Source organism: Heloderma suspectum, chromosome 6, assembly GCF_057233095.1.
Source record: "Heloderma suspectum isolate Gila_16-S chromosome 6, 16-S_ref, whole genome shotgun sequence".
Lineage (NCBI taxonomy): Eukaryota > Metazoa > Chordata > Lepidosauria > Squamata > Helodermatidae > Heloderma > Heloderma suspectum.
The window spans coordinates 91,200,306-91,224,155 of NC_139463.1; positions in this window are offsets into that span (position 1 = coordinate 91,200,306).

Consider the following 23,850-nt stretch of genomic DNA (forward strand, 5'->3'; position numbering starts at 1 on the left):
CACTCCAGTATTCTTGCCAAGAAAACCCCATGGAACGTATTACAAGGCTAAAAGAGATGACGCCAGAAGATGAGCCCCTCAGGTCAGAAGGTGTCCATTATACTACTGGGGAAGAGCAGAGGGAATTTCCAAGTAGCTCCAGAAAGAGTGAAGCGGCTGGGCCAAAGCCGAAAGGACACTCAGCTGTGGATGTGTCTGGTGGTGAAAAGAAAATCCGATGCTGTCAAGAACAATATTGTTTAGGAACCTGGAATGTCAGATCAATGAATCAAGGAAAGCTGGAGGTGGTCAAACATGAGATGGCAAGACGGAACATCGACATCTTGGGAATTAGCAAACTAAAATGGACAGGCATGGGCGAATTTAATTCAGGTGACCATCATATCTACTACTGTGGGCAAGAATCCCTTAGAAGAAATGGAGTAGCACTCATAGTCAACAAAAGGGTGGAAAAAGCAGTACTGGGGTACAATCTTAAAAATGATAGAATGATCTCAGTACGAATCCAAGGCAAACCATTCAACATCACAGTAATTCAAGTCTATGCCCCAACCACTGATGCCGAAGAAGCTGAGGTTGATCGGTTCTATGAAGACCTACAACACCTTCTAGAACTAACATCAAACAAAGATGTCCTTTTCATCATAGGGGATTGGAATGCTAAAGTAGGAAGTCAAGAAATCACCTGGATAACAGGCAGGCATGGCCTTAGTGTACAAAATGATTCATAGGGATGGCGGAGAATTTCTCCCCGAAACTTCGGGGGGCCGAGTGCCAACACATTCGGTCCTCCAAAAGTTCGGGGAGAAATTCTCCGCTGCCCCCCCGCCACCCCCCGCCCCCCACCCCTGATGGGACTTACCTTTCACGAATGTCGCTCCCGGCGCCGGGTCCTGGCGGCGGTTCAGCAAGTCTTAATCGGGGGCGGGGGCGGCAGCCGGTCTTTCAACCAGCTGCCACCGCCACCATTACAAAATAAAGTAAAAAAAAACTAGGGTTGGCGGAGAATTTCTCCCCGAAACTTCGGGGGGCCGAGCGCCAACGTGTTCGGCCCCCCGAACAAGTTTCAGGGAGAAATTCTCCACACACCCCCGCCCCCCGCACACACCCCGGGACGGGACTTACCTTTGGTGAATGTCCCTCCCAGCGGCGGGTCCGGCCGGTGGTTCGGTGGGTCTTCGTCCGGGGCAGGAGTGGCAGCTGGTCTTTCGACCGGCTGCCGCCGCCACCATTCCAAGAAAAGAAAAAAAAAATGCCCCCGTGATAGGCTATGTAATGATTAACGTAGCCTATCACAGCTAGATTTGCAAAGTCAGCCGTGATAGGCTACGGAAATCGTCACGTAGCCTATCACGGGTGAGTTTAAAAAAAAAAAGTGCGTACGGATAATGGCGGCCCCCATAGGGAGCCGCCATTCCCGTTTCTTATTTGGTCGCTGTAGTCTACGTAAAGATTGTTCGTCACTGCGAACAAGCTTCGGCGAAAGGTAAGGGACTTTCGTCCACCCCTAAAAATGAAGCAGGACAAAAGCTAATAGAGTTTTGCCAAAACAACAAGCTGATCATAGCAAACTCTCTTTTCCAACAGCACAAGAGGCTACTCTACACATGGACATCACCAGACGGTCAATATCGAAATCAGATTGATTATGTCCTCTGCAGCCAAAGATGGAGAAGCTCTATACAGACAGTAAAAACAAGACCTGGAGCTGACTGTGGCTCAGATCATGAGCTGCTTCTTGCAAAATTTTGGCTGAAATTGAAGAACGTAGGGAAAACCACTAAACCATTCAGGTATGACCTCAATCATATCCCTTATGAATATAGAGTGGAGGTGAGGAATAGATTTCAGGGATTAGACCTGATAGACAGAGTGCCTGAGGAACTATGGACGGAGGTCCATAATATTGTTCAGGAGGCAGCAACTCAATCCATCCCAAAGAAAAAGAAATGCAAGAAAGCCAAGTGGTTGTCTGACGAGGCTTTACAAGTAGCTGAGAAAAGAAGGGAAGCGAAAAGCAAGGAGAAAGGGGAAGATATATCCAACTGAATGCAGAGTTCCAGAGAATAGCAAGGAGAGACAAGAAGGCCTTCTTAAATGAACAATGCAAAGAAATCGAGGAAAACAATAGAATGGGAAAGACTAGAGATCTCTTCAAGAAAATCGGAGATCTCAAGGGAACATTTTGTGCAAAGACGGGCATGATAAAGGACAAAGAAGGCAGGGACCTAACAGAAGCAGATGAGATTAAGAAGAGGTGGAAAGAATACACAGAAGAACTGTACAGGAAAGATCTGAATGTCCTTGATAGCCATGAAAGTGTGGTCCCTGAACTTGAGCCGGACATCCTAGAGAGTGAAGCCAAGTGGGCCTTAGGAAGCATTAGTAACAACAAAGCTAGAGGAGATGATAGTATTCCAGCTGAGCTGTTTAAAATCCTAAAAGATGATGCTGTGAAAGTGCTGCACTCAATATGCCACCAAATTTGGAACACTCAACAGTGGCTGCAAGACTGGAAAAGACCAGTTTACATTCCAATTCCAAAGAAGGGCAACACCAAAGAGTGTTCAAACTACCGCACAATTGCGCTGATTTCACATGCCAGCAAGGTTATGCTCAAAATCCTACAAGCTAGGCTTCAGCAGTATGCGAACCGAGAACTACCAGAAGTACAAGCTGGGTTTTGAAGAGGCAGAGGAACTAGAGATCAAATCGCCAACTTTTACTGGCTCATGGAGAAAGCAAGAGAGTTCCAGAAAAACATCTATTTCTGCTTCATTGACTACGCTAAAGCCTTTGATTGTGTGGATCACAACAAACTGTGGCAAATTCTTAAAGAGATGGGAGTACCAGACCACCTTACCTGTCTCCTGAGAAACCTGTACGAAGGTCAAGAAGCAACAGTAAGAACCAGACATGGAACAACCGATTGGTTCCAAATTGGGAAAGGAGTACGACAAGGCTGCATATTGTCACCCTGCTTATTTAACTTATATGCAGAGTACATCATGAGAAACGCCGGGTTGGATGAATCACACGTCGGAATTAAGATTGCCGGGAGAATTATCAACAACCTCCAATATGCAGACGATACCACCCTAATGGCAGAAAGCAAAGAGGATCTCAAGAGCCTCTTGTTGAGGGTGAAAGAGGAGAGTGCAAAAGCTGGTTTGAAACTCAACATTAAAAAAACTAAGATCATGGCATCTGGCCCTATCACTTCCTGGCATATAGAAGGGGAAGAAATGGAAGCAGTGACAGATTTTACTTTCTTGGGCTCCAAGATCACCGCAGACGGTGACTGTAGCCATGAAATTAAAAGACGCTTGCTCCTGGGGAGGAAAGCTATGGCCAACCTAGACAGCATAGTAAGAAGCAGAGACATCACCTTGCCGACAAAGGTCCGTCTAATCAAAGCTATGGTTTTCCCAGTAGTAATGTATGGCTGTGAGAGCTGGACTAGCGCTGAAGAATTGATGCTTTCGAACTGTGGTGCTGGAGAAGACTCTTACGAGTCCCCTGGACTGCAAGGAGGTCAAATCAGTCCATCCTAAAGGAAATCAACCCTGAGTGCTCATTGGAAGGACAGATACTGAAGCTGAAGCTCCAATATTTTGGCCACCTAATGCGAAGAGAAAACTCTCTGGAAAGGACTCTGATGCTGGGAAAGACTGAAGGCAAAAGGAGAAGGGGACGGCAGAGGATGAGATGGCTAGATAGCATCACCGATGCAATGAATATGAACTTGAGCATGCTCCGGGAGAGAGTGCAGGACAGGAAGGCCTGGCGTGCTATGGTCCATGGGGTCATTAAGAGTCGGACATGACTGAATGACTGAACAGCAACAATGAATCTCTCTGTGTGTATAGACACACACACAATGACCTTATTACAAACGGTGCCAAAGGCATCAGTGAGGCTTCCAGAAAAGAGTGAAAAGTTAGGAGGGCACCGGATGACAGCCTCCCTCCTTTATAATAAAACGAATGAATGAAAGAAAGGGAAGAAAGGTGAATGAAGTCTCCTGTAGACCAGTATGAGCAGGAGAAAAACAAAACAAAAAAACAGAGGCAGGAAAAGTGAGCAGAACACCTCCTTTCCTCTAGCCGCGTAGTCGCCTTTTACGCACAAGGTTGCGCTAGGGAATGCGAGGTGATCCGCTCCTCCCAGGCCAGGACAATGCTGGGTGGGGAAGAGGGGATGTCTGAAGAGAACCTAAGCTGCGATCCTAAACAGCATAAAATAAGAATAACCAAGGAGGTCTGTCTACCTGCAACACAGGTAGATGGGTTTCTGAACCCGATGGCAGGAGCCTAGGAGGACAGAGGTGCAAGCACAGAAAGTGGGACAGCCAGAGAGAGGAAGGGGACCAATCAGGTCTGAGGAGAAAGTGCATTTCTGCCAGGGGCAGGCAGGGGGAGAGAGACGGAGAGAGAAGGTCAGAGCTCCACCTCCCTCTTCCAAGCAGCGTCCCAGCTGCTCTCAAACCAACAGCTCAGTTGTATTCACCACCGAGATGGAACGAGGGGGGAAAAGTGGTTGTTTATTAGAATACTTGTTTGGTATTCTTCAGTGCCACACAAAAGCATTTCATTATGTTCTGGGATTGGACGGGGGGGGAAGTGGGAGGAGGGAGGGAAGGAAGCCCTCGCTCGCTGTTTTTTTCTTTTTCTTTCTTTCCCAGAGAGAAACAATAACTTGAAATTGTCTTAAAAATCTTTCTCTTTCTCTCTCTCTCTCTCTCTCTCTCTCTCTCTCTCTCTCTCGTTGTATCAATAATAAATTTCATTTTAGAGCCTCTCTCTCTCCCTCTGCAGCGTGTGTGTGTGTGTGACAGAGGGGGGGAGGGAGGGAGAGAGAGGAGTGTGCGGGCGGCAGGCATGTATGTTCGCTGCTGAGCACTCCTGGCTCTTGCACAGTGGTTGCGGAGCCAGCCCAGCCATGGCTGGGCGAAGGTCCTCGCGGGGGAGAGAGAGCGCGATGTGGAGAGTTGGCCCACATGAGAGTGCCCAGAGAGAGCCACTGCGTGCCTGCCTAGGGGAGCCCAGGGCTAGGGAAAGGGGCCGAGGCAGCAGCCAGCCTGCGTGCCCGCCCAGGTGCGGGAGAGGCTGCAATGCACCTGAACTCTGCCGTGTAGGCAAGAGACGAAATCTGGAACTGTAAGTGTGCCTCTAACTTTGGGAGGGGGTGGGTGGGTCACCCTGCGGGGCGGGAGGGAGGAAAAAGGGGGAGGGAGATGGGCACCACCAGGAGTTTCCTGAGGGGAGGCAGGCTTCCAACTTTTGGCAAGTGGCTAGAAAGACCTTTCCGCGGCTGCTTTATCGACTGGGATGCATGTGGAGATGTGTGACAAACAGGAGGGAGCAGGGTGTCTTGCTACGTGAATATTTGCTACATAAATATTTACGTAGACTAAAACAGTGAAAAATAGGAAACACAAATGGCTGCCGCCATAGCCGCAGCCATTTGCGTATGCCTGCTCGCTCAACCCCCCCCCACCAAATTCATCTCTGCCCTCCTTGCAAGTATTTTACGTAGCAAAATATTTACATAGCAAGACACCCTGCTCCCTCGTCACACATCTGCACATGCATTCCCGTCGATAAAGCAGCCACTACTTTGTAACAAAAACTACACTGGGGAGAACCCAACTTACGGGGAAAAAATGGACTTTAAACAGTCTCAGGAAATCTGTTTTTTCCCCGATAAGTTCTGGGGTAGATGACGGGTGGCGACAACGTCATGTATCCCTTTGTTCGTTAGTCATTAAGTCGTGTCCGACTCTTCAGGACCCCATGGACCATAGCACGCCAGGCCTTCCTATCCTCCGCTCTCTCCTGGAGTGTGCTCAAGTTCAAATGCATTGCATCGGTGATGCCATCTAGCCATCTCATCCTCTGACATCCCCTTCTCCTTTTGCCTTCCATCTTTTCCAGCATCAGGGTCTTTTCAAGTGACTTTTCTCTTCACATTAGGTGGCCAAAATATTTGAGCTTCAGCTTCAGTATCTGTCCTTCCAATGAGCAGTCACAGTTGATTTCCTTTAGGAGTGACAGATTTGACCTCCTTGCAGTCCAGGGGACTCGTAAGAGCCTTCTCCAGCACCACTGTTGGAAAGCATCAGTTCTTCGGTGCTCAGCCTTCCTTATAGTCCAACTCTCACTAGGGATGGCTGTGAATTTCTCCACGAATCTCAGGGAGGCCAAACACCAACGCATTCGGCCCCCCAAAATAGTTGGTGAAATTCTCCGCCCCCCCACCCTCCCCCGCCAGGATGGGACTTACCTCCCTCGAATGTCCCTCTCGCAAATAGCATTGCCCTTATTTTCGCCGTAGTCTACGTAAAGATTTACGTAGACTACAGCGACCAAATAAGGAACGCGAATGGCGGCTCCCTATGGGGGCCACCATTATCCGTACGCGCTTTTTTTTTTTTAAGTCACCCGTGATAGGCTACGTGACGATTTACGTAGCCTATCATGGCTGACTTTGCAAATCTAGCCATGATAGGCTACGTTAATCGTCACGTAGCCTATCACGGGGGCGTTTTTTTTTTCTTTTCTTGGAATGGCGGCAGCAGCAGCCGGTCGAAAGACCAGCTGCTGCTCCGGCCCTGGACGAAGACCCGCCAAACCGCCGGCCAGACCCGCCGCCGGGAGGGACATTCGCCAAAGGTAAGTCCCGTCCTGGGGGGGGTGCGGGGGGTGGGGGTGTGTGGAGAATTTCTCCCCCAAACTTGTTCGGGGGGCCGAACACGTTGGCGCTCGGCCCCCCGAAGTTTCGGGGAGAAATTCTCCGCCAACCCTAGTTTTTTTTACTTTATTTTGTAATGGTGGCGGCGGCAGCCGGTCGAAAGACCGGCTGCCGCCCCCGCCCTGACTAAGACCTGCTGAACCACCGCCGGGACCCAGCGCCGGGAGTGACATTCGTGAAAGGTAAGTCCCATCCTGGGTGGGGGGCGGGGGGTGGCGGGGGGGTGGCGGAGAATTTCTCCCCGAACTTTCGGAGGACCGAATGCGTTGGCACTCAGCCCCCCAAAGTTTCGGGGAGAAATTCTCCCCCATCCCTAATGGCTACTTCCTGTCAGGTATGCCGGACCACCTGCACCTTAATCAAGGCCCGTTTGATCGGGTCCTTGCCTGGCTTACAGCCCAAGTCATTCCCTCCAGCGTGCTGCACCTGGACCTGCAGAGGAAGACTGACCAAACCTTGGTGGAACAGGGTGAGGCGGGGGGGGGGGACTCCCACGGTATGTTCCATCTGCTAAGCCACTGGATCGTAGTGTGTTGGGTAGATCTGAAGGCTGGCATAGCGATGGGAGAGAATTTCTCCCCGAAACTTTGGGGGGCCGAGTGCCAACGCATATGGCATTGCCCTTATTTTCGCTGTAGTCTACGTAAATCTTTACGTAGACTACAGGGACCAAATAAGGAACCCGAATGGCGGCTCCCTATGGGGGCCGCCATTTGCGTACGTGCTTTTTTTTTTTTTTTTAAGTCACCCGTGATAGGCTACGTGACAATTAACGTAGCCTATCACGGCTGACTTTGCAGATCTAGCCGTGATAGGCTACGTAAATCGTTACGTAGCCTATCACGGGGCTTTTTATTTTTCTTTTGAAGTTCGCAGCCGGAGAGACGGGGCGCTTCTACCCGGCCTGAATTTCGGCCGGGCGAGGCAGGAAGCCTTCCCCCCCCCCAGCCTGAACTTCGGGGGGAGAAGTGAAGTGCCTCCCCCCCACCGCCAAGCAAGCTGCGAGACCAGGTAAGTGACTTTCGTACATCCCTATTCTAGAGCCTCGTAGAGGTTTCTCAGGAGACAGGTAAGGTGGTCTGGTACTCCCATCTCTTTAAGACTTTGCCACAGTTTGTAAGCAATGAAGCAGAAATAGATGTTTTTCTGGAATTCTCTTTCTTTCTCCATGATCCAGCGAATGTTGGCGATTTGATCTCTAGTTCCTCTCGAAACCCAGTCTGTACTTCCGGTAGTTCTCGGTTCACATACTGCTGAAGCCTAGCTTGTAGGATTTTGAGCATAACCTTGCTGGCATGTGAAATCAACGCAATTGTGCGGTAGTTTGAACACTCTTTGGCGTTGCCCTTCTTTGGAATTGGAATGTAAACTGATCTTTTCCAGTCTTGTGGCCATTGTTGAGTGTTCCAAATTTGTTGGCATATTGAGTGCAGCACTTTAACAGCATCAACTTTTAGGATTTTAAATAGCTCAGCTGGAATACTGTCATCTCCACTAGCTTTGTTGTTAGTAATGTTTCCTAAGGCCCACTTGACTTTACTCTCTAGGATGTCCGGCTCAAGTTCAGTGACTGCACTATCATGGCTATCAGGGACATTCAGATCTTTTCTGTATAGTTCTTCTGTGTATTCTTTCCACCTCTTCTTAATCTCATCTGCTTCTGTTAGGTCCCTGCCTTCTTTGTCCTTTATCATGCCCGTCTTTGCACAAAACATTCCCTTGAGATCTCCGATTTTCTTGAAGAGATCTCTAGCCTTCACCATTCTGTTGTTTTCCTCGATTTCTTTGCATTGTTCATTTAAGAAGGCCTTCTTGTCTCTCCTTGCTATTCTCTCTAACTCTGCATTCAGTTGCATATATCTTCCCCTTTCTCCCTTGCTGTTCACTTCCCTTCTTTCCTCAGCTACTTGTAAAGCCTCATCACACAGCCACTTTGCTTTCTTGCATTTCTTTTTCTTTGGGATGGATTTCGTTGCTGCCTCCTGAACAATGTTACGGATCACCGTCCATAGTTCCTCAGGCACTCTGTCTATCAGGTCTAATCCCTGAAATCTATTCCTCACCTCCACTCTATATTCATAAGGGATATGATTGAAGTCATACCTGAATGGTTTAGTGGTTTTCCCTACGTTCTTCAATTTCAGCCAAAATTTTGCAAGAAGCAGCTCATGATCTGAGCCAAAGTCAGCTCCAGGTCTTGTTTTTACTGACTGTATGGAGCTTCTCCATCTTTGGCTGCAAAGGACATAATCAATCTGATTTCGATTCTGACCATCTGGTGATGTCCATGTGTAGAGTCACCTCTTGTGCTGTTGGAAAAGAGTGTTTGCTATGATCAGCGTGTTCTCTTGGCAAAAGTCTATTGGCCTTTGACCTGCCTCATTTTGTACACCAAGGCCATGCTTGCCTGTTATCCTGGTGATTTCTTGACTGCCTCCTTAAGCATTCCAATCCCCTATGATGAAATGGACATCTTTGTTTGATGTTAGTTCTAGAGGGTGTTGTAGGTTTTCATAGAAATGATCAACCTCAGCTTCTTCGGCCTCAGTGGTTGGGGCATAGACTTGAATTACTGTGATGTGGAATGGTTTGCCTTGGATTCGTCCTGAGATCATTCTATCATTTTTGAGATTTTACCTCAGTACTGCTTTTCCCACCCTTTTATTGACTATGAATCCTACTCCATTTCTTCTAAGGGATTCTTGCCAGGGATGTCAGAGAATTCTGCCATGGATCTCTGTGAGCCCGAATGCCAGTGCATTTGGCCCTCAAGAATCTGTGGCGGAACACCCTGCCATCCCCCTGCACCCCCGTGGATCCCCCCCAGGTTGAGACTTACCTGGGGCAGATCTTCCGGGTGGCTGCGGCTGTGGCGACGGCTTCAGAGGCGGCGGCTGCAGCGGCTGGTCTTCTGACCAGCTGCTGCCGCTGCAATTTGTCTTGTAAAAAACAAACAAACAAAAAAGACGTGATAGGCTACATAAAGATTTACGTAGCCTATCATGGCTGGGTTAAAAAAAAAAACAAAAAAACAAAAAAATATTTATGTAGGCTAAAACGGTGAATCAAAAGGGACGCAAATAGCGCCCGCTACGCTATTTGCATTCCCCTTTATTTTTGCCATCATAGTATACGTAAATATTTACGTAGATTAAGATGGCCAAAAATAAGGAACGCAAATGGCGGCAGCCGTAGCCACTGCCATTTGCGTACACGGTTGTTGTTTTTTTCCCAGAGCCCTCTGCGGCCGGAAATCCGGAAAGTGGAAAGCCGGAAAGCAGAGCTGCTGTGGAGCACAGCTGGCCATGGAGGATTCCGGGGGGGAGGAATGGATCGCCTCCCCCCCGTCGAGGATTCCAGGGGGAGGGATGGAACGCCTCCCCCACCACCATCAACATAATCTGCGGAAAGTTAAGTGACTTTCATACATCCCTAATTCTTGCCCACAGTAGTAGATATAATGGTCACCTGAATTAAATTTGGCAATGCCTGTCCATTGTAGTTCACTGATTCCCAAGATATTGATGTTCAATCTTGCCATCTCATGTTTGACCACCTCCAGCTTACCTTGATTCATTGATCTGACATTCCAGGTTCCTAAACAATATTGTTCTTGACAGCATCGGATTTTCTTTTCACCACCAGACACATCCACAGCTGAGTGTCCTTTTGGTTTTGGCCCAGCCGCTTCACTCTTTCTGGCACTACTTGGAAATTCTCTCTGCTCTTCCCCAATGGTATATTGGACACCTTCCGACCTGAGACGCTCATCTTCCGGCGTCATCTCTTTTAGCCTTGTGTTACGTTCTATGGGGTTTTCTTGGCAAGAATACTGGAGTGGGTTGCCATTTCCTTCTCCAGTGGACCACATTTTGTCAGAACTCTCCACCATGACTTGTCTGTCTTGGGTGGCCCTGCACGTCATAGCTTATGGCTTCACTGAGTTACTCAAGCCCCTTCACCACAGTCATCCATGAAGGGGTAATGTATCTCTAACGACTTCCAAACGCAGCTGGCTCAGAGTAAATCACTGGTGGAACACACACACACACACACACACACACACACACACCCCGGATAAGAAAATAGAGGCTCCCACCTAGTGACCACTGAGAAGAACTTCACTCTTCCTGGAGCTTTCAAAGAAAACCTTTTTTAAAATATCATTCATACGCAATAGACTGGTATAAATGGAAAATGCCCACAACATCAACATTCCCCCTGAAATAGAACCCAGCCTCATTTTGATTTGAATTTTTCCCTTGAGACCTTTGAGGTCAACACTCATCTATATATCTATACATATTTGCACATATAACAACATTTCCCCGCTCTCCTTTCCCTTCCTCTCCTAAACCTTCCCTATTTTCACCATTGAGTGCATTACTCTCACTTTGCCGAAGTCCCAATTGACATGTGTCTTGCTGTTCCATAAAAAAAAGTTTGAGGAGACTAGCAGAGGTGAGAATTTTTTTTCCCCACGATGCTAGAGAGAAATCACAATGCGAGCATTGTGATTTTCTCCCCCTTATAATTATCAAAATGACTGTGATTAATTCTGCTTCTTGTTTAAACCCTTCTGGAGACCCACTTCCCACTAGCAAAGCTAAGGACTGAGAGGGGATGGATAATACAAATTTGCCCTACACTCTTCAAATCTGGAGCTACAATCTAGGAGCAGGGAAGGCTCTCAGAGTGACCTCACATGCTTTAGGATTCAGGTGCAAGGCTTCAGAGCAGAATGTGAGGAGAGGGAGGAGTGAATGGCCATTCAACTCAGGCTACTGTATCCTTGGATACTTTTAAGAATCATACAGAAACTAGGCTGATGTTTGTAACTGAGAATGTAGATCAATAATGATGGTATTAGTGCTTTCATTGCTGATGCTGCCTCTCATGCAGGCAAGACTCAACTTAAAAAATGCACTGTCGGTGATCCCCTCCCTATTCTTCACAGACACTTTCAACCAGGTGACCTCATCATTGGTGGCGTAACGTCTCTTGCCTTGATGCCTAGAGATCCAGATAGCTTCCATGAAACCCCCCATCATTCACTGTTTGGTGAACCGCTGTAAGGATTTTTTTTCTTTCCATAATATATGTTGATCCAGAATATATTCTTAAATAGGCAAATTTTGCACATCGGAATTAGATACATTGATTCCAACAAAAAATGTAAATGAGATCATTGTTATTAGTAATTTTTAGTATAGTTATTAGTAATTTAATAAAATGTTGTTGTTGTTCAGTCGTTCAGTCGTGTCCGACTCTTCGTGACCCCATGGACCATAGCACGCCAGGCCTTCCTGTCCTGCGCTCTCTCCCGGAGCGTGCTCAAGTTCATATTCATTGCATCCGTGATGCTATCCAGCCATCTCATCCTCTGCCGTCCCCTTCTCCTTTTGCCTTCAGTCTTTCCCAGCATCAGGGTCTTTTCCAGGGAGTTTTCTCTTCGCATTAGGTGGCCAAAATATTGGAGCTTCAGCTTCATTATCTGTCCTTCCAATGAGCACTCAGGGTTGATTTCCTTTAGGATGGACTGATTTGACCTCCTTGCAGTCCAGGGGACTCATAAGAGTCTTCTCCAGCACCACAGTTCGAAAGCATCAATTCTTTGGCGCTCAGCCTTCCTTATAGTCCAGCTCTCACAGCCATACATTACTACTGGGAAAACCATAGCTTTGATTAGACGGACCTTTGTCGGCAAGGTGATGTCTCTGCTTCTTACTATGCTGTCTAGGTTTGCCATAGCTTTCCTCCCCAGGAGCAAGCGTCTTTTAATTTCATGGCTACAGTCACCGTCTGCGGTGATCTTGGAACCCAAGAAAGTAAAATCTGTCACTGCTTCCATTTCTTCCCCTTCTATATGCCAGGAAGTGATGGGGCCAGATGCCATGATCTTAGTTTTTGAATGTTGAGTTTCAAACCAGCTTTTGCACTCTCCTCTTTCACCCTCAACAAGAGGCTCTTGAGATCCTCTTCGCTTTCTGCCATTAGGGTGGTATCGTCTGCATATCGGAGGTTGTTGATAATTCTCCCAGCAATCTTAATTCCGACCTCTGATTCATCCAACCCGGCATTTCTCATGATGTACTCTGCATATAAATTAAATAAGCAGGGTGACAATATGCAGCCTTGTCGTACTCCTTTCCCAATTTGGAACCAATCGGTTGTTCCACGTCTGGTTCTTACTGTTGTTTCTTGTCCCTCGTACAGGTTTCTCAGGAGACAGGTAAGGTGGTCTGGTACTCCCATCACTTTAAGAATTTGCCATAGTTTGTTGTGATCCACACAATCAAAGGCTTTAGCGTAGTCAATAAAGCAGAAATAGACGTTTTTCTGGAATTCTCTTGCTTTCTCCATGATGCAGCGAATGTTGGCGATTTGATCTCTAGTTCCTCTGCCTCTTCGAAACCCAGCTTGTACTTCCGGTAGTTCTCAGTTCGCATACTGCTGAAGCCTAGCTTGTAGGATTTTGAGCATAACCTTGCTGGCATGTGAAATGAGCGCAATTGTGCGGTAGTTTGAACACTCTTTGGCGTTGCCCTTCTTTGGAATTGGAATGTAAACTGACCTTTTCCAGTCTTGTGGCCACTGTTGAGTGTTCCAGATTTGTTGGCATATTGAATGCAGCACTTTAACAGCATCATCTTTTAGGATTTTAAATAGCTCGTAACAGCTGCTATTTTAAGATAGGAAGGAATTGTTGACATCTTTTAATTTAGTCAGCAAAAACTTGGAAATCTTGTTTTTGAAGGAAAGGACATCTTTAATGTGTGTGATTGTGTGCGTGCATGTGTGTGAATCTCTTCTTAGAATAGCATAGCTAAAGCACTATGGTATTGCTAAAAGCATTTGCTATGTTCTATGTGTCAGTCTTTATGGTGCAACACACAGTTAGCAGTTTTTGCTGCAATACACTAATGTGGCTACCCCTCTGGGAATAGCTAAATTGAAATAACTTAAACAAATAAAGATGCATGTCTTTTCTTTGCAGCTCCATTAATTAAGACTGAACTTACCCTCTCTACATATACACATATTGACCATCTAAAGCAGTTGAGGTCTGCAGCCCTCAGTTGATTCATTAAATGCATCCTACACCTTGCTCACTAATTGCTCTTATGAATCATTTTTCTTAAAGAAAAAAAGAAAATAAAAGAATGCATTTATTTCATAGCAAACAAAAACTCACCTACAAAATGCAGAGAATTCTTCTACTGAAAATGATATCTGCCCCAAGGTGCTTAAACCTAACATTAATTTTTAAAAAATGAATTGAGGAAAGCTCTGTCTCTGTACTGACTCAAGTTGTAGACCAAATGCTTTTGATGGAGCACAACCTAGTTGCAATGATTTTTCCATCTGCAGAATTTCCTTTGATACAGCATAGACTTCTCATTGCAGTGTTCTGACTAAGTACTACCAACATATCTTGGCCTTGATATTTGCTGTGAAGGAGATCAATGAAAACCACCAGATATTACCAAACGTCACCTTGGGTTCCATCATCTATGACAGCTATGGTGGAAGATGGACCTATCATGCCACAATGGAACTTTTCACAACTCAAAAGAGATTTATCCCCAACTACAAGTGTGGCATTGAGAACAACCTGATGTCAGTCATCGGGGGACTTTACTCTCAAACTTCCCTTGACATGGTAGATATCTTGAGCATCTACAAAGTTCCACAGGTAAGATGTGTGAGTGTAGCATGGGGTGATAGGTGATATTCACACCTCCATTTCATTTATGTTGATATGAAGACACAGACATCTCCATTTGAGATAAAGGTGTCCCCAACCAGTCATGTCTGACTCTAGGGCGTGGTGCTCATCTCCATTTCCTTGCCGAAGAGCCAGCGCTGTCCGAAGACGCTTCCGTGGTCATGTGGCTGGCATGACTGAACACCAAGGTGCATGAAACACTGCTACCTTTCCCGCCGAAGCGGTACCTATTTATCTACTTGCAATTTCTTGCTTTTGAACTGCTAGGTTGGCAGAAGCTGGGACTAAAGACGGGAGCTCACTCCGTAAATTTAGATAGACATTTAATTTGCATTTTTCCATTTATCGATTTATTAAAGCCTTTGCATAGTTTTCTTCTAAGATGCCGAGTTCCCCATTTACCAGGAAATTGTGATCTGCACGAGCACTCAGGCCGGCAACAAAGAAAGAGGCAGCTGCTCAGGTGCAATGCCAGCACCTTCCCAGGGAGAGGGCTGCTGACCCAACCGATGGAGTGATGGGCTTAATGAGGGAGGGGCCAAAAGGATTGACCAACTGCAGCGAACACTCTCTCCTTGGTCCTATCTCAGCTTCAGCCCAAGGCCCCCAAAAGCAGACCTCTGATGCAGCTGCAGCATTTCAGTCATTGACTTCCTCCAGACTAATCCATGGGAGAGAGAATGTGGCACTTGTAAGAGCTGCAGTAACCAGGCAAGGAACAGCAGTGCTCCCACTTCTGCTGCCACTGCCACCAAGACAAAATGCACGCCATCCTGTTTGAGGAGCCAGCCAAGGAAGAGGTGCGCTGCCAAACAGGGAGAGGAGAAGGCGGCACAGTAAGGGCTTTGGGTGCCAGTGAAGACCCACTGGTTTTGAAGGGAGCTTTGGGGTCTAGCAGTGGGAGGAGGTGGTCCAGGGGGTGGGGAAGGAAATCCAGAGGCTGCGGAAGAGAAGGCAGCAGGAAGGAAGGGGCTGCATGAAGGTGTATCCAGGGCAGCAAAAGATCATGGCTCACTGTCCACTCCTGCCCAGGAAGCAACATGCTCCCTGCCTCCCCCTTTGGCTAGATAAGTCTGGCTGAGGGAGGATGGGTGGAAACACCGCTACACACACACACACACACACACACACTCGATAAGGCATGCAGCAGCCATCATTTGAGATGGAAAGGACACGTGGCAGCTGCCATTTTAAAGGAAGCACAGCACAGGCAGAGAGTGCAAGCAATGGTAGCAAAAGGCATGAGTTCTCACCACTTTAATCCCGGCAAGAGACGGGGCTGGCTCTGCCTTCCTGTGTTCAGTGCAGGCAAATCCTCTCCAACACCCCCCCCCCCCAGCTCTGAGGTGCAACTCAGCCTATGGGTGGCCGTGAAGCTCCCAACACATGCTACTCCAGCACTTGAAAGGCTGTCAGCAAGGCCCGCCTCCCTTCGCAAGGCGTGAGCCCCTGCTAAGCAAGCTGTTCAGTGCTGCCCAAAAGGCTGAGTAGGGGGGTGCCAGGTTTCCTCGCCACGTGCAGGCAGCCTGTGTGGATGCAGCCACCACTTGCCCTGAGGCCTAGGCCCTCTCTCCCCAATGTGCTTCAAACCACTGCTTCGCGATCTAGTGGCTACTCTTGTTGGCAGCCAGAAATGAAAGACATTGTTGTTGCACACTGTAGAGACAGCAGCAACTAACGGGCCCATGGAAATGGGTATTGCAGCACTCTTATCCCCCCGCCCCACCACAACCACTCCTATGAACACTTCCTGGAGGGGCTGTGGCTCAAAGCACATGCTTGGCAGCTGGAAGGCTCCTATAGCCTACAATGCAGGAAATTATGTGTAGGAGGATTAGCCTGCAGGATACCTATCCTAGGTGACAAGCCAGACACAAAGATCCACATCTGGGGAATATGATGCAAAAAAACACAAGGGCATTACAAAGCCAAAGATGTGGGGGGGTGGGGATAAGAATAAAGGCAACAGGGCTCAGCATCTGCCTTCATGCAGTAAGTCTCAGGCCAGCCCCCCACCCCCAATACATTTTCCCCCTCTCTCAGACACTACAACCTGGGGTCATCACATGAATCTGATTGGTGGGCGATTCAAGACAGATACAAGGAAGTACTGCCTCACACAGTGCATCGTAGGGATGTACGAAAGTCACTTACCTTTTCGAAGGGTGACATTCATGGTGGGGGGGAGGTGCTCCATCCCTCCCCCTGAACTTCTGGCCGGCTGGCTCCGCTCTGCAGGGATTCTGCGGAGCCTCCGGCCACTGGCTAGCAGGGACGCAAATGGCGGCGGACATAGCCGCCGCCGTTTGCATTCCTGCAGTCAGCCGTGATAGGCTATGTAAATGTTTACGTAGCCTATCAAGGCTGATTTAAAAAAAACCCAAAAAAACGCGCGTACGCAAATGGCGGTGCCCATCGGCGCCGCCATTTGCATTCCTTATTTTGGCACGTCTTAGTCTACATAAACATTTACTTAGACTAAGACAGCAAAAATAAGGGGAACGCAAATAGCTTAGCGTCTACGCTATTTGCGTTCCCCTTATTTTCGCCGTCTTAGTCTACGTAAATCTTGACGTAGACTAAGACGTGCCAAAATAAGGAACACAAATGGCGGCGCCCATGGGCACCACCATTTGCATACGCTCGTTTTTTTTCTTTTAAATCAGCTGTGATAGGCTATGTAAACATTTACATAGCCTATCACTGTTTTTGATTTTGTTTTTGTAATTGGAAAAGGCGGTGGCGGCAGCCGGTCGGAAGACTGGCTGCCACAGCCGCCGCTGCTGCACCGCCGCCAAACTGCCACCGCAGCCGCCGCCACCAGGAAGATCCACCCAAGGTAAGTCCCATCCTAGGGGGGGCAGGGGGGCAGACCGTTCCGCCACCGATTTCGTGGCGGAATTCTCTGACATCCCTAGTGCATCGTTAAACCATGGAACTCACTACCATGAGGTGAGGTGATGGCCACCAGTTTGGACGCCTTTAAAAATCCTGGAGGAGAAGGCTGTCCATGGCTACTAGTCCTGATGGCTATATGGCACCTACTGGATAGGGTTGGCGGAGAATTTCTCCCCGAAACTTCGGGGGGCCAAGTGCAAACGTGTTCGGCCCCGCGAACAAGTTTCGGGGATAAATTCTCCACACACCCCTGCCCCCCACACTCCCCCCGGGACGGGACGTACCTTTGGCGAATGTCCCTCCCAGCGGCGGGTCCGGCCGGTGGTTCGTCGGGTCTTCGTCCGGGGTGGTTTCTTTCGACCGGCGGTTTCTTTTCGACCTTCTTTCGACCGGCTGCCGCCACCGCCACTCCAAGAAAAGAAAAAAAAATGCCCCCGTGATAGGCTATGTGACGATTAACGTAGCCTATCACGGTTAGATTTGCAAAGTCAGCCGTGATAGGCTACGTAAATCGTCACGTAGCCTATCACGGGTGACTTTAAAAAAAAAAAAAAGCGCGTACGGATAATGGCGAAAATAAGGGCAACGCTATTTGCGTTGCCCTTATTTTCGCCGTAGTCTACGTAAAGATTTACGTAGACTACAGCAACCAAATAAGGAACGCGAATGGCGGCTCCCTATGGGGACCACCATTTACGTACGCGCTTTTTTTTTTTTTAAGTCACCCGTGATAGGCTAGGTGATGATTTACGTAGCCTATCATGGCTGACTTTGCAGATCTAGCCGTGATGGGCTACGTTAATCGTCACGTAGCCTATCACGGGGGCGTTTTTTTTTTAACTTTTTGGTTTTTGGCCGGGCGAGGCGAGGCGCCTCCTCCCCCCCTGAATTTCGGCCGGGCGAGGCGGGAAGCCTCCCCCCTGGCCTGAACTTCGCGGGGGGAGCAGCGAAGCGCCTCCCCCCCCCCGCAAAAATCTGTGAGACCAGGTAAGTGACTTTCGTGCACCCCTACTACTGGATCAGAGACAGTATGCCTATGTAAGCTACTGGGAAATATGGGCGGGCAGGTGCTGTTGCACATATGCCCTGATGGTGGTTTTTCCATGGGCAGCTGGCTGGACCCTGTGTGAACAGAATGCTGGACTATATGTCCTTATTAGTTTGAGAAGGCAGCTACAGAACTAGGTGTGTGGAAGAAAGGGAGCACAGCCACCTGAGTCACTGACACTCAGCCTAATCTACCTCACAGGGTTGTTGTGAGAATAAATAAATAACAAAATACCTCCTCTTCTATGAAATCTTTTCCAGCTGGTCCAAGAATAAGCCCACATAGGCAGAAGAACCCACTTCACTACATGGGGCAACAGAGTCCCATGCCTCAGCTGGAGAACTGAGCAAGGAAAAAATGCCCAGAAGAGGCAAGGTCTAGGCCAAGAGACCCAGGAAGAGCCAGTGGAGGACCATCAGGTGAGCCTTCCTCATGAAGGAGGGAACCCCAACAACAGCCAAGGACTATTGGTCAGTGGGGTCTTGCAACCCCATCCTCCCCAGTTGGGCACTTCACCGCAGGGCAGAAGAACACAAGGGGAAAGAGAAAGCCAGGGATAGCATTGGGCTGGATCCAGGTCATAAGGGACCTCGGGGACATGGCATCAAGATCAACCCAGTATGGAGGCCGCACGCTGGCCATGTCTGGGGTGGTGGAAAATGGTTCATATTAATGTTCTGTGACATGGTGAGCCTTTGGCCCTGCCATCCACCACAGTTCTCCTGGCATGTGGGCCAGGAAGAAGGAATCAGGCAACAGGCAGGCTGGTTGTAGGGAGCCTCCATGCACCCATGGGCACCGCCATTTGCATACGTGCGTTTTTTTTTTCTTTTAAATCAGGCTTTTTTCTTTTAAACATTTACATAGCCTATCATGGCTGACTGCAGGGATGCAAACGGCGGCGGCTATGGCCGCCGCCATTTGTGGACCCAGCCAGCCAGGCTTCGGGGGGGGAGGAACGGAGCGCCTGCCCCCCAGCCACAATTTCAGGGGGGGAGGGACGGAGCGCTTCCCCCCAGGCCAGAATTTTGGGGGGAGGGACGGAGCGCCTCCCCCCCACCGTGAATCAATTTTGTTAAAAGGTAAGTGGCTTTCGTACATCCCTAAACTGGCATTGAAGTAAAATTCAATTGACAATTTCAATGGGGGTATATGCCTCATCTTGTTCTACATGTCAGGCAGTGCAGAGAAACAGAACTGTTTTATAATACTGCTTATAGCTTGGATGTCTTGGCATTAATTTCTGCTTGTGGTTGCTCAAACCAAAAGGTCGAAAGTTTATGCAGTTGCCAGTAAGTCTACAGGTCAATGGAGGGGGAAAGAGATTTCCTTAGTGGTCAGGAACCTTGAACTGCAAAAAATATACAGCCATCCAAACTCACACTTCTCGGAATTTCGCAATGGAATTCGACAATCAAAAAATGGCCCCCCAAATGCATATATTTGTGATACCACCATTAAAAGATGATTATATTAGGAAACATACCTGCAAAGAAATTTGTGTGGCAAAATTGCAGACAACAATACATTTATTCAGTGAAATGCATAAAGATGCATGCAGTTTTTATGCAAATGGAAAAATAAACTTGTTCAGTGTCTGAGGTGAGCAGAACTAAGACTGGAAATGATCTCAATGATCAACTAATGCAAGCCCAGAAAACTGAGAAACTGGGAGAAATTGACAGATTTCCCCATATTTTGCCAGCAGAATTCGCTCGTAGGTGCTGAGCTACTGAGGTGCTCAGTAGGTGCTGACCTTTTTATTCAGTCAGGCATTTTAGGTTTGGGGTAAACCTGTGAGTTTTGATCTGATGTTTCTACCTCTGTGCTTTATGCATTCTTGGTATTTGTTGAATCGTTGTGGACCACTGTTAGATCAATTTCTGATGAAGGATGACATAAATACATGAATTAATCTACGTTAAAGTTTAGCATGGCTGGGAAAGACTACCACATGCTATATTTTGGTTGCTTCTGTCATGTGTGTAAGATATACTGAGCACAATGGCCCCGTTCAGTGTAAGAGAGTTTCCTACATCACCCACTATATCTTTTTGCAAACCCTTGTGTTTTCCTTTGATATCCAGCTCTACCACTTTCTCAAAATAGTCTCATTTAACAACAGAGCAGGGGATGAGGTTTCCTTTGACCAGAATGGAATATTGGTGACTGGATTTGATATTATAAACTGGGTCACATTCCCAAACCAATCCTTTCATAGAGTGAAAGTGGGAAAGCTGCATCCCCAGGTTGCTGCAGAGAAGATCACCATTCATGATGATGCCATCACATGGCACCGCAGCTTTAACCAGGTAGGTTCTGACTGGAGGTAACATGTTCCAGTTTTGAATGCATTTCTGGTATGATGTCAAATCCGATACATGTCTACTCACAGTTAAGACCCACAGTGTTCAATTAGGAATATTCCGAGGTAGTCGTGTCTAGCATTGCAGCATAAGGAGACCTGGAGAGCTATGTCAAATCATGATATGACATGACAACATGTAATTGAGGTGGAAAAGTTAAAGTGCAACCCAGGAAAAGCAACCATCAAGGTATGGGTTCTGTGAAATATGACGTGCCCACAAATACAAAAATGTACAAGGAGTTGTATTTAGCTTGGCAAGGAATGTAGACAGCAGTGCTAGCTCTAGCTTTGGAGGGCCCCTGGACAAGACACTTCGGCCCCAGTCAACCTTCTAAGCAAGACACTTGCTCCTGCTGCTCCTCTTTTGCGACCTTTCTTCCACCTGCTTGTTTGCCAGGCACACATGTGAATGCAGACAGTGGCATCTCCTGTTGATCCTTCTCAACAGAACTGTTCTCTGACTGGACCAGAGGATGGTGGTAGTGAGTGAGCAGGTTGAACTGGTGAAGAGGAGGAGCACATTCAATGTGACTAATGTAAGTGGGCCCCTGATGGAGTGTGTGTCATTGGCAAGTGCTCAGCCACTCTGCCTTTTGACTCTGGCCCTGGTAGACATGAACTGAAGTTCAGCAGTAGCAAATATGGTTGGTTTGTTTTTTCAGCATCCAATCATTCCCAAGAAATTGTGTGAAGTGGGTGTAAGATGAAGTTACTGAATGTCATCTTTTCCCTCCATCACATAGCAAAAAAGAAGCAAAATCTGCCAGAGAGCAGCAGTAGCCCATTGGATTTCAACATACTGTAGAACTTTGAGGATACCATTGTTCAGCACCTACTGCCCATTCCCCTAACTGTTCCTCCACCAATCATACAATTTTCCAAACATCAGTTCTCATTGTTAATATTCTTATTTTTTCTGTTTCTGATCTAGGCATTGCCCCTGTCTTTGTGTACTGAAAGCTGCCTCCCTGGTTATTTCAGGCAAAAGCAGGAAGGGAAGCAGATTTGCTGTTATGATTGCCTCCCATGTCCCAAAGGAAAAATGTCAAGCCAGAACGGTAAGAGTTGTGATGTGCAGGGTTATCTTATGATGCTTAGGAACATGCATGACAAATCCACCGAGTGGAAGGTAGACTATTATACAGTTATGCATGCAGGAGGCAAATTTGCACACACACAGCCAAGAGTGTCCCCAACTGAGCATTTAAGACATTTCAATTCTGATGAATGGCATCCATCCATGTACCAGTATGGACAATGCCATTTATTAGTGCTGAGACTCAAGGAGACCCAGTTTTCCTTCACAGATATGGGAGAGAGAGAAAACTCAAAGAAGTTGTGACTAAGTATTGAACAATCAATCAAAAACCAGATATTAATAATATGCTGACAGTATATCATCATACTCAAAAAAGGTGAGAAGCTTACAATTTCATTTCTTTTATTCCTCACCCTGCTTTAAGTGAACTCCCTTTGCTTATTTACTCCAACTGACTCTAATGCAGGGGTGGGGAATGTGTAGGACTTCAATCATTGTTGCACTACAACATCATTGGTGATGATGGCTGGGGCTAATAAGAGGAGGAGTCAAGCATCTGGGGTGTGTCATCTTGCCCACACCTGCTATAATGGATTCCAAAGGCCCAAAGAGACATTACTTTATATCCATATCTAGCATCTCCTGTAAGGTAGGTGCAGGTTTGGAGGTGCAGGTGCAGGTTTGGAGGCTAATAACAAGATCATTGTCTTCTGGCATGAACAACTTTGGGTTCACTTTCAGCTCACAGATGGATAGCCTGACATTCTTCTCTATAAACGTCTGATACATTGCAGAATTCATCGTTTTGTCAATGATGGCAAGCCGTCCAGGTCCTGAAGCAGCAAAGCAGGCCCAGACCGTCACATTCCCACCACCATGCTTGTCGGTTGGGATGAGGTTCTTCTTTTCAAACTCAGTGTTTATTTTTCCCTAAATAATAATATTTATTATTTCTCTAAATAATATTTCTCATACAGGTCAAAATGTTCTACCTTGGATTCATCTGTCCAGAGAATATTGTTTCAAAAGTCTTGGGGGTCATGTATGTGAACTTAGTGAACTTCAGATGGGCAGCAATGCTCTTCTTAGAGAGCCATGGTTTCCTGCAGGCTATCATTCTTGTTCAGTCTTTTTTCTGATCCTTAAGTCATGAACACTCACATTAACCAAGGCAAGAGTGGCCTGCAGATTTTTGGATGTTACTCGGGGGTTCTTTTTGACTTCCTGGATGATGCACAGGTTTGTTCTTGGAGAGATTTTGGTAGGATGACCACTCCTGGGTAGAGTGACTGTGGTCCTGAAAATTCTCCATTTCTAGACGGTCTCTCTGACAGTGGATTGGTGGAGCCACAAATCCTTAGATATGGTTCTCTAAACCTTTCTAGATTGATGAGCAGCTATAACTGTTTTTCTGAGGTCCTCAGGGATGTGTTCTGATAGTGGCATGAGGTGTTTCCACACAACCATATGATGAAAACCAAACTCAGAAAGTTTCTGATACTTTTACAGGGTGGGTCCTCCCAAACTCACCCCTGAAATACAACCTCACCACTTAAACACCTAATTCTAATTACTATTTTTAACTGAACTGATGCAACTGGGGGTTCACTTACTTTTGCACATACCCTAACTCTTAGGTACTCATTTGTTGTATTTCACAAGACACAGAATTCGTTTCTTATTGGGGACATCACTAGGTTCTCTGTAACATTCAGAACAATGATCCATCCAATTAAGAAAAAGACAAAAGAAAAGAATAAAAAAGCTAAATGTCAATAGCCTTCATCAACATAATCCCCTCAGACCTTTGAGTATCAATTGATGGAGCAGGTCAGTGGAGCTCACAAAAGGATCAAGATGGCATCCTAAGCAGATATCTAAAGGATGTACTATGTCCTTTTGTATTTTCAAAACCGCTTTATCCCTTTTCTGGCAAGTGTAATTAGCCATGGTTAATGAGACCACTGGCTCACATCCATAGCCTTCGGAGAGTTTTACTGTGAGCTTGAAATGCT